At 48.1% G+C, this 15,005-nt stretch overlaps 1 protein-coding gene across 6 annotated transcripts in view; it reads left to right on the top strand.

Moving 5' to 3' along the window:
• The window catches only part of LOC140385858 (intermembrane lipid transfer protein VPS13B-like), a 1,311,478-nt gene that overhangs the window by 154,341 nt on the left and 1,142,132 nt on the right, over nucleotides 1-15,005 (top strand). The window lies entirely within an intron of this gene.

The following is a 15,005-nucleotide window of genomic DNA, read 5'->3' as shown; positions in this document are numbered from 1 at the left end:
CCTCCAAGCCCACTCCCCACACCCATCGCTCCATATCCCTTGATTCTCTGAGGGTTGAAAAATCTTATATCTCAGCCTTGAATATGCTCAATGTTGAAGCATTCACAACCTCTTTGAGTGAAGTAATTTCTCCTCAACTTATCCCTAAATGGGGTGGCAAAGTGGCACAGTGGTTAGCACTGCTGCCTAACACAGTGCCAGGGACCCGGGTTCGATTCTGACCTCCGGTGACTGTGTGGAGTTTGCACATTCTCCCCGTGTCTGCGTGGATTTCCTCCGGGTACTCCGGTTTCTTCCCACAGTGCAAAGGCTGTGCAGGTTAGGTGGACTGGCCATGATAAATTGCCCCTTCGGGTGGGGTTGCAGGAACTGTGAAGGGAGATTGGGCCTATGTCGGGTAGACTTTCAAAGGGTTGGTACAGACTCAGTGGGCCGAATAGCCTCCTTCTACACTGGAGGATTCGATGCAATGGTTTACCCCTTAACCTGAGACTACACCCCTGTGTTCCAGGTTCCCCAACCAAGGGAAACAACCTCTCTGTCTACCTGCTAAACCCCCTTCAAAATGTTGTATGTTTTTGATTGAGATTACCCCATTTTCTTCTAAAAGGCCCAGTTTGCTCAGCCCTTCAATATAGTACCACCCTCTCTTTCCAGAACCCATAATCTGCTGAAGCTTGGCTTTACCACCTCCAAGGCAAGCCTGTTCTTCCTCTGATTAGGCAACCAAAACTGCACATAGTACTCCCGGTGTGTGGTCCCTACAATTGTACGAGACATCCTTGTTCTGACATTCCAATCTGCTTGCAATAAAGGGCAATATTTTTTTGTATTTATTTGTTCATGGGCTGTGGCGTTGCTGGCAAGGCCAGCAAAAGATGGTGGTGAGCTGTCTGCTTGAACCACTGCTGTCCATATGTCATTTTCATTCCTAATTGCTTACTGCTAACTTTGTGTTTCTTGTTAGACTGCACCCAAGTTTGTCTGAGCATCAATATTTCAAGGTATCATGCCTTTTAAAAACGATTCTGCTTTTCTATTCTTGTTACCAAAACAAATAAACTCACAACTTCCCCATATCATATCCATCTATCACCTTGTTGTCCATTCACTCTATATCCTTGGCAGCCTCTTTGGCTCTTCTTAAAGCTTGTATTCCCACCCAAAAAATGTAAACAAACTTAATGCACACACTCAATCTCTATCTAAGTCAATTATATAGATTTAAACTGCGAGGCCGCTGCACTGACCTTTGTGACAGTGCACTAGTTACAGCATGCCAACTTGAAAATGCTCCATTTATCCCTATGTCCTGCTTCTTGTCCATTAACCCATTTTCCATCCCTGTTGGTATTTTTCCCCCCAACCCCATCTGCCTTTATCTTGTGTGTTAACATTTTGGAAATCCAAGGATGCTACATCTACTGGTTCACCTTAATGACTCTACTGTTTTCATCCTCAAAAGCCCTAATAAATTTGACAAACTATCTTTGTAAAATGATGTTGACTTTATATGATCATGCGATGATTTTCTAACTCTATTGTTAAAACTTCCTTAATAATTGATTCCAGCATTTTCAGCCTTTTTGGTGAGCTTTTCTCCAGGGTAGAAGGCTCAATTACTCGGGGGCATAGGTTTAAGGTGCCAGGGGCAAAGTTTAGAGTAGATGTACGAGGCAAGATTTTTACATAGAGGGTAGTGGGTGCCTGGAACTCGCTACCGGAGGAGGTGGTGGAAGCAGGGACATTTAAGAGGCATCTTGACAAATACATGAATAGGATGGGAATAGAGGGATACAGACCCAGGACGTGTGGAAGATTGTAGTTTAGTCGGGCAGCATAGTCGGCACTGGCTTGGAAGGCCGAAGGGCCTGTTCCTGTGCTGTACTTTTCTTTGTTCTTTGTTTGTTCTTTTGTCAAATTGGAATCAAATGTTATTGGAGGCCAAAGCAGTCTCTTTTGTGCACCTCTTCACTTTTGTCGGTTCACCTGCATGAGATGGGAAATGGTTCATGGTGCAGCGGTTTGTGAAGGCAGAGGATGAGAAATGCATTTCTTGAAAATTAGAGGGACAGTTGTGAAATTTGAGGCATCTTCTTCACAACTTCATGACAACTTTACTTGAAATGGTAGTAACGCAATTCAAGTCTCAGAGTGAGATGTCACATTGCAATTGAAACGGTTGCAAATCTGATTCCAAAAGTATGGTAATTATGTCTGCTATATAAAAAGTACGTTAATTGTGTCGTTAATTAGACACGAGAACTGACTTCCGGGTGCGGCGATGACCAGCTGAGTCGCACGTTTCGGCAGCTCCCTGTGAAACGGACTTTTGGGCTCTTGATAGGAGCCCCAACGGCAATTTTAACGGCTGAAAACACCGTGCGGTAAACCAGAAGGGTGTTCCCCATGGACACGGATGGAAAAAGGAGAGGAAAGTGGCCGGATTGCAGCGGATCCTTTGGAACAACGGCAAGGAAGGCAAGCAGAAACCAAGATGGCGTCGGAAGGTGGCAGTTTCATATGGGGCCCTGAACAACAAGAGTTTTTGAAACGCTGCGTGGAGGAGATAAAAAAGGAAATGAAGAAAGAGTTGTTGGCCCCGATATTACAGGCGATTGAAGGGCTGAAAGAGGAACAAAAGACCCAGGAGCAGGAGCTTCGGGTCGTGAAGGCGAAAGCAGCAGAGAATGAAAACGATATACAGGGCCTGGTGGTGAAGTCGGAGATACAGGAGGCACACCAGAAACGATCTGTGGAGAGGTTGGAGGCACTGGAAAATAACGCAAGGAGGAACAACTTGAGGATTCTTGGCCTTCCTGAAGGTGTGGAGGGGGCGGACGTCGGGGCATATGTGAGCACGATGCTGCACTCGTTAATGGGAGTGGAGGCCCCGACGGGTCCGTTGGAGGTGGAGGGAGCATACCGAGTTATGGTGCGAGGATCGAGAGCAGGAGAAGCTCCCAGAGCCATAGTGGTGAGATTTCTCCGTTTTAAGGATAGAGAAATGGTCCTTAGATGGGCGAAGAAAACTCGGTGTAGTAAATGGGAGAACGCGGTGATCCGCGTCTATCAAGATTGGAGTGCGGAGGTGGCGAGAAGGAGGGCGAGCTTTAATCGGGCCAAAGCGGTACTTCACAAAAAAAAGATAAAGTTTGGAATGCTGCAACCGGCAAGACTGTGGGTCACATATCAAGGGAGGCACCACTACTTTGAGACGGCGGATGAAGCGTGGACTTTTATTGTAGAAGAAAAATTGGAATGATTGGACTACGAAAATGAACGTTTGGACAAAGTGGTGGGACGAGTGGGGGGGGGGGGGGCGAAGAGGGATTGTATGATTAATCCTGCGGTATGGTAACTTTTCTTTCTCCCACAGGTGGTGATGGGGGGAGGTGGGGAGGGAGAGGAGATGGGGCGTTGGCCATGGGAGGCGGGGCCGAGGGAGAGGCGCGGGCTTGGTTCCCGCGCTATGATAATTATGGCGGGAATAGAGAAGCAGGAAGGAGGGGGCGCCGCACGGGGCGAGCCGTGATCACGGGGGGAAGCCGAGGTCAGCCAGAGTTTGCTGACTTCTGGGAGCAACATGGGGGGAGTAATTACGCTAGCGGGGGGGGGGGGAGGGGGGAATTACTGGGTTGCTGCTGCTGGGGAGAGGGGGGAGTGGGTACGGGAAAGGATGGGCGGGGGGGCACCGTCTGGGAGAAATACAGCTGCGTGGGAACTGGGCGAGAAGCTGGAAAAAGATGATGGCTAACCGGCAAGGGGGGGGGGGGGGTGGGAAGCCCCCCAACTCGGCTGATCACGTGGAACGTGAGGGGGCTTAACGGGCCGATAAAGAGGGCACGAGTACTCGCACACCTTAAGAAACTTAAAGCAGATGTGGCCATGTTACAGGAAACGCACCTGAAACTGATAGATCAGGTTAGGTTGCGCAAAGGATGGGTAGGGCAGGTGTTCCATTCGGGGCTGGATGCGAAAAACAGGGGGGTGGCTATATTAGTGGGGAAGCGGGTAATGTTCGAGGCAAAGACTATAGTGGCGGATAACGGGGGCAGATACGTGATGGTGAGTGGCAAATTACAGGGAGAGATGGTGGTGTTGGTAAACGTGTATGCCCCGAATTGGGACGATGCCAATTTTATGAGGCGAATGCTAGGACGCATCCCAGACCTAGAGACCGGAAAGCTGATAATGGGGGGAGACTTTAACACGGTGTTGGAACCAAGGCTGGATAGGTCGAAGTCCAGGACTGGTAGGAGGCCGGCAGCAGCCAAGGTGCTTAAGGATTTTATGGAGCAGATGGGAGGGGTGGACCCGTGGAGATTCAGTAGACCTAGGAGTAAGGAGTTCTCGTTTTTCTCCTATGTCCATAAAGTCTATTCACGCATAGACTTTTTTGTGTTGGGTAGGGCATTGATCCCGAGGGTGAGGGGAACGGAATATACGGCTATAGCCATTTCGGATCATGCCCCACACTGGGTAGACTTGGAGATAGGGGAGGAAACAAGAGGGCGCCCACCCTGGAGAATGGACATGGGACTAATGGCGGATGAGGGGGTGTGCTTAAGGGTGAGGGGATGCATTGAAAAGTACTTGGAACTCAATGACAATGGGGAGGTTCAGGTGGGAGTGGTCTGGGAGGCGTTGAAGGCGGTGGTTAGGGGGGAGCTGATATCAATAAGGACACATAAAGGGAAGCAGGAGAGTAAGGAACGGGAGCGGTTGTTGCAAGAACTTTTGAGGGTGGACAGACAGTATGCGGAAGCACCGGAGGAGGGACTGTATAGGGAAAGGCAAAGGCTGCATGTGGAATTTGACTTGCTGACCACAGGCACTGCAGAGGCACAATGGAGGAAGGCGCAGGGTGTACAGTATGAATATGGAGAGAAGGCGAGCAGATTGCTGGCACACCAATTGAGGAAAAGGGGAGCAGCGAGGGAAATAGGGGGGGTGAGAGACGAAGATGGAGAGACGGAGCGGGGAGCGGAGAGAGTGAATGAAGTGTTTAAGACATTTTATAAAAAATTGTATGAAGCTCAACCCCCGGATGGGAGGGAGAGAATGATGGAGTTTTTGGATCGGCTGGAAATTCCCAAGGTGGAAGAGCAGGAAAGGATGGGATTGGGAGCACAGATCACAGTAGAAGAAGTGGTGAAAGGAATTAGGAACATGCAGACGGGAAAGGCCCCGGGACCGGACGGATTCCCAGTTGAATTTTACAGAAAATATTTGGACTTGCTCGCCCCGCTACTGACGAGGACCTTTAACGAGGCAAAGGAAAGGGGACAACTGCCCCCGACTATGTCAGAAGCAACGATATCGCTTCTTTTAAAGAAGGAAAAGGATCCGCTACAATGCGGGTCCTACAGACCAATCTCCCTCCTCAATGTAGATGCCAAGGTCTTGGCCAAGGTAATGGCAATGAGAATAGAGGAATGTGTCCTGGGGGTGGTTCATGAGGACCAAACTGGGTTTGTGAAGGGGAGACAGCTGAACACGAACATACGGAGGCTGTTAGGGGTAATGATGATGGCCCCACCAGAGGGTGAAACGGAGATAGTAGTGGCGATGGATGCCGAGAAAGCATTTGATAGAGTGGAGTGGGATTATCTGTGGGAGGTGTTGAGGAGATTTGGGTTCGGAGAGGGGTATGTTAGATGGGTGCAGCTGTTGTATAGGGCCCCAGTGGCGAGTGTGGTCACGAATGGACGGGGATCGGCATATTTTCGGCTCCATAGAGGGACAAGGCAGGGATGTCCTCTGTCCCCATTACTGTTTGCACTGGCGATTGAGCCCCTGGCGATAGCGCTGAGAGGTTCCAAGGGATGGAGGGGAATACTTAGGGGAGGAGAAGAACACCGGGTATCTTTATATGCGGATGATCTGCTACTATATGTGGCGGATCCAGCGGAGGGGATGCCAGAAATAATGCGGATACTTGGGGAGTTTGGGGATTTTTCAGGGTATAAATTGAACATGGGGACGAGTGAGCTGTTTGTGGTGCATCCAGGGGAGCAGAGTAGAGAAATAGAAGACCTACCGTTGAGGAAGGTAACAAGAGACTTTCGTTACCTGGGGATCCAGATAGCTAAGAATTGGGGCACATTGCACAGGCTAAATTTGACGCGGTTGGTGGAACAGATGGAGGAAGATTTCAAGAGATGGGATATGGTAGCATTGTCAATGGCAGGGAGGGTGCAGGCGGTTAAGATGGTGGTCCTCCCGAGATTCCTCTTTGTGTTTCAGTGTCTCCCGGTGGTGATCACGAAGGCTTTTTTCAAAAGGATAGAAAAGAGTATCATGGGTTTTGTTTGGGCCGGGAAGACTCCGAGAGTGAGGAAGGGATTCTTACAGCGTAGCAGGGATAGGGGGGGGCTGGCACTACCGAGCCTAAGTGAGTATTATTGGGCCGCTAATATTTCAATGGTGAGTAAGTGGATGGGAGAGGAGGAAGGAGCGGCGTGGAAGAGATTAGAGAGGGCGTCCTGTAGGGGGACCAGCCTGCAGGCTATGGTGACAGCCCCATTGCCGTTCTCACCAAGGAACTATACCACGAGTCCGGTGGTGGTAGCTACACTGAAGATTTGGGGACAGTGGAGACGACATAGGGGAAAGACCGGAGCACTGGGGGGGTCCCCGATAAGAAACAACCATAGGTTTGCCCCGGGGGGAATAGATGGGGGATATGGAATGTGGCAAAGAGCAGGTATAACGCAATTGAAAGATCTATTTGTGGATGGGAAGTTTGCGAGTCTGGGAGCGCTGACCGAGAAATATGGGTTGCCCCAAGGGAATGCATTCAGGTACATGCAATTGAGGGCTTTTGCGAGGCAACAGGTGAGGGAATTCCCGCAGCTCCCGACACAAGAGGTGCAGGACAGAGTCATCTCAAAGAAATGGGTGGGGGACGGTAAGGTGTCGGATATATATAGGGAAATGAGAGACGAAGGGGAGACTATGATGGACGAACTAAAAGGGAAATGGGAAGAAGAGCTAGGGGAGGAGATTGAGGAGGGGATGTGGGCAGATGCCCTAAACAGGGTAAACTCGTCGTCCTCGTGCGCCAGGCTAAGCCTGATTCAGTTTAAGGTATTACACAGGGCACATATGACTGGAGCACGGCTCAGTAAATTTTTTGGGGTGGAGGATAGGTGTGCGAGGTGCTCGAGAAGCCCAGCGAATCATACCCATATGTTTTGGTCATGCCCGGCACTACAGGGGTTTTGGATGGGGGTGACAAAGGTGCTTTCGAAAGTAGTAGGAGTCCGGGTCGAACCAAGCTGGGGGTTGGCTATATTTGGGGTTGCACAAGAGCCGGGAGTGCAGGAGGCGAAAGAGGCCGATGTTTTGGCCTTTGCGTCCCTAGTAGCCCGGCGCAGAATATTGCTAATGTGGAAAGAAGCCAAGCCCCCGGGGGTGGAGACCTGGATAAATGATATGGCGGGGTTCATAAAGTTAGAGCGGATTAAGTTCGTCCTAAGGGGGTCGGCTCAAGGGTTTACTAGGCGGTGGCAACCGTTTGTCGAATATCTTGCGGAAAGATAGATAGGGGAGAACAAAGAAGGCAGCAGCAGCGGCCCAGGACTTGGGGGGGGGGGAGGGGAGGGATATGGGGGGGGGGGGGGAGGGGAGGGATGGGGGGGGGGGAGGGGAGGGATGGGGGGGGGGGAGGGGAGGGATGGGGGGGGGGAGGGGAGGGATGGGGGGGGGGGGGAGGGGAGGGATGGGGGGGGATGGGGGGGGGAGGGGAGGGATGGGGGGGGGAGGGGAGGGATGGGGGGGGAGAGGGGAGGGATGGGGGGGGGGAGGGGAGGGATGGGGGGAGGGAGGGGAGGGATGGGGGGGGGGAGGGGAGGGATGGGGGGGGGGAGGGGAGGGATGGGGGGGGAGAGGGGAGGGATGGGGGGGGGAGAGGGGAGGGATGGGGGGGGGGGGGGAGGGGAGGGATGGGGGGGGGAGAGGGGAGGGATGGGGGGGGGAGGGGAGGGATGGGGGGAGGGAGGGGAGGGATGGGGGGGGGAGGAGAGGGATGGGGGGGGGAGGGGAGGGATGGGGGGGGTAGGGGAGGGATGGGGGGGGAGGGGAGGGATGGGGGGGGGAGGGGAGGGATGGGGGGGGGGGAGGGGAGGGATGGGGGGGGGAGGGGAGGGATGGGGGGGGGGAGGGGAGGGATGGGGGGGGGGAGGGGAGGGATGGGGGGGGGGAGGGGAGGGGAGGGATGGGGGGGGAGGGGAGGGATGGGGGGGGGGGGAGGGGAGGGATGGGGGGGGGAGGGGAGGGGAGGGATGGGGGGGGGAGGGGAGGGGAGGGATGGGGGGGGGGAGGGGAGGGATGGGGGGGGATGGGGGGGGGGAGGGGAGGGATGGGGGGGGGCAGGGGAGGGATGGGGGGGGGGTGGCCTGAGACAAGGCAGTTGCCAATTAGGGCTAGTTTTTATTTTTTGTTATTTAATATTTATTTATTTGTTGTTGTTTTTGTTTAAATTTAAAAAGGTCATTATTATCTGTATTGTTACAATGTTGTGTAAAGGATGCACAATGTACTGTGTTGGTTGACCAAAAATTTTCAATAAAATATTATTTTAAAAAAAAATTAGACACGAGAACTGACTCTTGTTTTACTCATGCTTAAGGTGTTGCTGATAAAAGGAGATAATTTGACTCACCTGGAGTGTAATCTAAGATTTGTTTCATGTTGGTGGGAACTCGATGTACAGGAATGAATAATTAATGCTCCAGATAACTCAGCCTTCTATTCCAGGCGTTATTTTTCAATGTATGGGACATGTGTTTTATTTTCTCAGTGAGGAAATAAAATTATGAATATTTACATCTAACCAGCAGTGTGGTATAGTTTCCCGTAATGACACAGCAGTGGTGTATCTGTAGACTATCAGTAATTATTCCGCAATGGCCAATGACGTCGCTAGTGATAGATTAAGAACAAATCAGAACTGAGTGCATGTTTGAAGTAGGTAATGGAGTTGTTGGTATATAGATACACACTTGTTCAATGCTGTGAATGTGGATTGTGCACAGTTAACGTGCCTGCAGACATGGTGTTTAATGCAGCTTTTTAATAATAATAATGGTATTTTATAATAATTGTATTTTATTCAAGAAGAACATTCACAGCCCAAAGGCTGAATTGCAGTGCGATTTACATGGAAAACAATGTTCAAACATGTAACAGTCTTGCAGTAACAAGAATAGAGGACAAATTGAACAACCCACGGGACTGGCTGCAGGATATTAAACGAAGCGTAATGTTGAATTGAAATAAAATTACAGATGAATGCACTATTCCTGCATGACAGGTACTGAAGTACATAGAAAATTTGAGTATTTAATTGAGGGCCTGAACCACGTATGAAATGGGACTATATAGGTACCTTTCAGTTCTTCATATAGGTTTGTAAAAAATCTTTTCCAACACATCTTTTTGAAAAATTACATAGGAACATGAGTAGAACATTGTGCTGCTCTGCCATTCAATCACAGCTGTTTTGAGACCTAGGGGGGATTCTCCGATCTCCCTGCCTCGTGTTTCTGGGCTGCGGGAGGCGACACGCCGTTCGCTGACGGCGGGATTCTCTGTTCCCACTGCTGTCAATGGGAATTACCATAGAAGCCGCCCCGTGCTGCCGGGAAACCTGCAGGTGCGGGTGCATTGCAGGCGGCACCAGAGAATCCTGCCGCTGGCGAATGGTTGGAGAATTCCAGCCCTAATCTCATACCTGCCCTTGTCGTGTACTCTTTAGCCTTTGGTTAACAGCAATAAAAATACAAACCTTGCTGTTCTATTATATTGATGACTCTACATCTGATGTAGTCACAATAGAGTAGACAGCTATGGCTCAATGGTTACCTGTCACCTCTGGGTCAGAAGACAAGGTGCAGGTTCCTCTCCAGGTGCAAGTAGCTGAAGCTCGGGTGCAGGATCGAGGGAGTGCTGCACCGCCAGGGGTGCCATCTTTCAGTTATGATGTTAAACAAAGGACACACCACTCTCAGCTGGATGTTAAAGATCCCAAGGCACTATTCTTAGAGGAGTAGGTGAATTCTTCCAGTTGTCTACCAAATACTTATCTCTCAACTAACGTCAATAGATTGGCTTACTATTATCACATTGCTGTATGTAGGATCTTCCAGTATGCAAATAGGCAACCATATTTCCGACATATATACAGTGTTCAAATGGCATCTTGACAAATAGGATGGGTATCGAGGGATGCGGCACAAGGAAGTGCTGAGGGTTTTGGCAAAGGTAAAGGCTTGGAGGGACGAAGGGCCTGTTCCTGTGCTGTTTTGTTCTTTATTCTTTGTCAGTGACTATGCTGCAAAATACAATACCTTTATTTCGTCTGTAAAGCCCTTTGGCGTGGCCTTAGGTTGCGAAAGGTGCTGTATAGGAGTGCTTTCTTTTTCTCCAAACTACATCAATTTGAGAAAAGGATAGCATTTAAAAAAAAATAATAATAATAGTAGCTCCAGGCTAGAATTTGGAAATACTTACAATTTCAAAGCTTCAGTTATTTTTAATCTCGCTCAGGCTCGAGGTGTTGATTTGTGTGGAATTCTTATCCGATGACTTCACTGGGGTGTAAAGCCTGATCAGCATGGGATGTGGAGCTGAAGCACAAGTTCCAGAAAGTCATGGTAATTTATGGAGAGGAATACTGGGTTGTATGATCTGTAGAAACTGCTAGAAACCCAAGCAATTAGTGTTGGCTGGCATGAATAGCATTCTTCATTCACTGCCAGATGTGCAGTTTGTTGTCATGCTGCTGCTATGTGGAACCATGCAAGTGAATTAGTAGTCTATCAGAAAAATATACAAGTTGGATTAGCTGCTTGGAACAGAAATATCAAGTTACCAATATAAATGTGTGGTTTATGGTATTCAAATTTTCAGCACTCGATAAGAAGTGTGCAGTTGAAAATATGTTGGGGTCTTTGAAAAAATTAAGATTAACAGTACAGTACCATTAATCTTATTCTTTCAACGGATGCAGCATCTTTTGATTAAACAAAGCAAGCATTTGAAGAGTATTTTTGAGAAGAGGATTTTTTTCTTTAACTTCCTTGATCTTCACTTTTGTCAGCTTTCGGTCCTCACACGGAAGTGGAAATGGGACTGACTGAGGCACAGCCTTTATCCATTGTTTGTATCCAATAGAATGTGGTGATACATAACGTTACGGTTGTGATGTTAAGCTGTTTTCCAAGCTTTATTTTGTTATTATCTCCTTGTTTTAGGAATTTCCTCATTTGTCCTAAGTTAATTCCATCTCCTGTGTTATAGACCATTTAACACTTGTGTAGCAAGGTGGGAGGATGATGGCAACTATTGCTGCCTGCTCTGAATTGGCACCAGTGTACTAATGCATGTAGAGGTGCTTCAAGGAGGGTCTTAAAGGAAGAGATAATGATGATGAGGAAAACTGAAGGTACAGCTGCCAATTGTTTGATGAATTATTAGTTTTTATGGCAGTGGTGGCGTGGTCTGGGAACCAATGCATGCGAACAAGAATCATGGTGATGGGTGAGCAGGATTCGATGAATGATTGGATCCGGGCAGCAGAGTTTTGGATGAGTTGAAGATTAGATGGTGGTGGATGGGATGTCATGAAAAATGAGTTCATTCTATTAATGCAGTGAACATACAAATTAATTATACTGTCAGATATTTTCAACCTAAGTGCAAGGAGCAATTTATGTAATATTTTATAGCCTTTCAGCAGCTTACCTTTCGTTGATGGTATTAAATTTTTCATGCAACTATTATGGGCCAGTGTTTAGCGATCACCAAAGTATATCATGGAGTTTACCTGACCTACAACTTTAAATAGATTTTGGTTATGGGGAGCACAAGGGCCCACTTTACAGGTGTGATGCAACAGAGAAGTATTTTTAAAACAAAACAATGTTTATTCTATGAATCCAGTTAACATTTTATAAACACACAGTAAACATCTTATCAACTACCAACACTGATAACCCCCCCAAAAAAGATATAGTACTCTGTGGGTAATCTGTAGTAACTTCCCTAACAACATCCATAAGCCAAAACACTTTTTAACAAAGACAGTAGGTTTGCATTCTCTGCAGAAACAGGTATTACTTTGAAATCATCAAGTGATCTGGAGACATTCTTTATCATGCAGAGAAAGAGAGACCAAATATATATCTGCTTGGTTTGAATGCAGCTCTCCAACTGAAAGCAAAACTAAAACACAGAGCCAAAAAGAGCTTCCAGCTCCACCCACACAATGACATCACTGCAGCCATTTGATAAAGCACACTTTTCTTAAAGGGACATTTACATGACATAACCTTAGGCACAATATCTGTTGCTCTTAATACTGCATTTCAAGCTGAACTAGTGGAGTGCCATCACTGGAATTTGTCTGAGAATACAATACACAAATATCTTTGTCCTGTATTTTGTTGTGAAAGCAGCTTTTACTATGTGCAACTTTTACATTTCCTGAACAGAGCATGCACTTCCTTCTTTCTGATTTCCCAACATTTTCTTTATGCGCCTGGACTTAATTTAAAGCTTTGTATTCTGTGGTATTACAATTTTTGATGGCGGCATGACCACATATGTATTTACATTACCTGGCCACAATTTTGATCCAAATTGCAGCCTTTAAATTTGCAGTTGCAATAAAGATCTTGTACCAATACCAACATCGTTTGCTGGCAAAAATGAATGTTTTGGTTATAGAAGTATGCAAGTGTGCAGATTATTGCACAAGTTCAAATGATATTATTGGCTAAAATATTCCAATAAGTGCTGCGATATTAAAGGAAAATGGACATTATCTAGCAGTTTACAATTATTATTTTATACCTATTTTAGACTTATGCCTAATCTGACCAGCCTATATTGCTAGCACAAGGTGGATGTTTGTGCTACTGACTGCGGGCTCTGTCTGTCTCAGAGGCTGCATCCTGAATGAGTGGGAAAACTAGTGCCCTCTGTCTTTATAGTGACTGTGCCCTAACTGGTGATTGGCTGCTGTGTTGTGTGTGTTGATTGGTCTTACAGTGTGTCAGTCAGTGTGTGTCTCTGCACCATCATATACTGATGTGTATATTACGACATCCCCCCCTTTTCTAAAAAAAAATGTGTCCGTGGCAATAAATAATATAGTATGCGAATGTTCCTAACTATGTGTGGCACATGCGAGCATATTTACAGGACTATGTACAGAAACTCTAAGATATTTACATTGGAAGGTGTCTAGTGCAGATGAACAGTATGTAGCACAAAATCTAACTAGAACAACAGTACGTACAAACCAGTGAGTTAATCAAACAGGCTAACGAAACAATTACTTCATGAATTCAAAGAGTCCATGAATTCAGGCAGTTCATAAATTCAATCTCTGAGGTGGGCGACGAATTCTGGTTGACTGTGAGGGTGGCACACCACTCGTCGTCCGGATCAATGCTGAATATTGGGAGAGACTTGGCTTTTGTCTTCTGGAGCATCTTGTGTTTGGTGATGATGCCCACCCGAAATGGTGCTTTACGGTCCTCGGTGTCAAGATTCGGAATCAAGTCGGAATCGGTGACCGGTGGTTGGATGGTTCGGACATCCGTGCATGGCTGGTTGGAACGACAAGAGGTAGTAGGTTGAGCAGACCTGCATAGTGGCCAAGCTTGCCACATTGGAGACAGCGTCGGGATTTTGCAGGACATTGTCGCTTTAAGTGGGCGGAGCCAAAGTTGCCGCACGCCGTGACGTCAGAACGTTCGGTACGCCATCGCGCATGCGCGGTGTGGTCGTATGTAGTGCGCGCCTGCGCAGTGCGGTCTTCGGCCTCGCCGTCCCCTCGGTCAGTGCGTGCATGCGCGGGAGCCCGCGAAAAGCACGCAAAATGGCCGCCCTCATCCAGGCTTAGGCCCTGGAGTTGTTTAATGACTTGCACCCGCTCTGCCTCGTGGGGACCTTGCCGCGCTGTTTCAGCCGCTTGAATGTGCGAGTATCGGTTAGTGGCGTGTTCATGCAGAACGCAGGTCTCGATGGCTATTGCAAGGGTGAGCTGTTTAACCTTGAGGGGCTGCTGGCGTAGGGGGTCCGATTGCACACCGAAAACGATCTGGTCACGGATCATCGAGTCGGAGGTGGAGCCGTAATTGCAGAACTGCGCGAGGATGCAAAGGTGGGTGAGGAAAGATTGAAAAGGTTCATCCTTACCCTGCAGACGCTGTTGAAAGACGTAGCGCTCAAAACTTTCATTTACCTCTGTCACAGTGACTGTCGAATTTGAGTAGGACTGTCTTGAACTTGGACTTGTCTTCACCTTCAGCGAAAGTGAGAGAATTGAAGAAATGGATGGCATGGTCCCCGGCCGTGGAAAGGAAGAGAGCAATCTTCCTGGCGTCTGAAGCAGCTTCCAGGTCTGTAGCTTCGAGGTATAGCTGGAATCGTTGTTTAAAGATTTTCCAGTTCGCACCGAGGTTGCCGGTGATGTGGAGCGACGGGGGAGGGCGGACACTGTCCATACTACCGGATGGCTGATTGCTGGTCGAAGGCAGATCACTTGAAGATAGGTCTATTAAACTCTAACATCACATACTGGTACCATGATGTGTTGGGTACTCTGGATCTGTGGAGACTGCGTTAACCTTAGCAGTAACATAGACAGGCTACCAACACTTGTAATAGTACAACTCTATTTTATTTAACTAAGAGCTGTTAAACATACTTGCACTGTGGGTCGACACTATGTTAGATTGACTGAAGACCTATGCCTAACCTGACCAGCCTATACTGCTAGCACATGGTGGATGTTTGTGCTACTGACTGCGGGCTCTGTCTGTCTCAGAGGCTACACCCTGATTGAGCGGGAAAACTAGTGCCCTCTGTCTTTATAGTGACCGTGCCCTAACTGGTGATTGGCTGCTGTGTTGTGTGTGTTGATTGGTCTTGCAGTGTGTCAGTCCGTGTGTGTCTCTGCACCATCATATACTGATGTGTATATCATG

Source organism: Scyliorhinus torazame, chromosome 11 (assembly GCF_047496885.1).
Source record: "Scyliorhinus torazame isolate Kashiwa2021f chromosome 11, sScyTor2.1, whole genome shotgun sequence".
Taxonomy (NCBI): domain Eukaryota; kingdom Metazoa; phylum Chordata; class Chondrichthyes; order Carcharhiniformes; family Scyliorhinidae; genus Scyliorhinus; species Scyliorhinus torazame.
The sequence above is the reverse complement of the archived record's forward strand: the minus strand, read 5'-3'. Positions and strand labels throughout refer to the sequence as shown.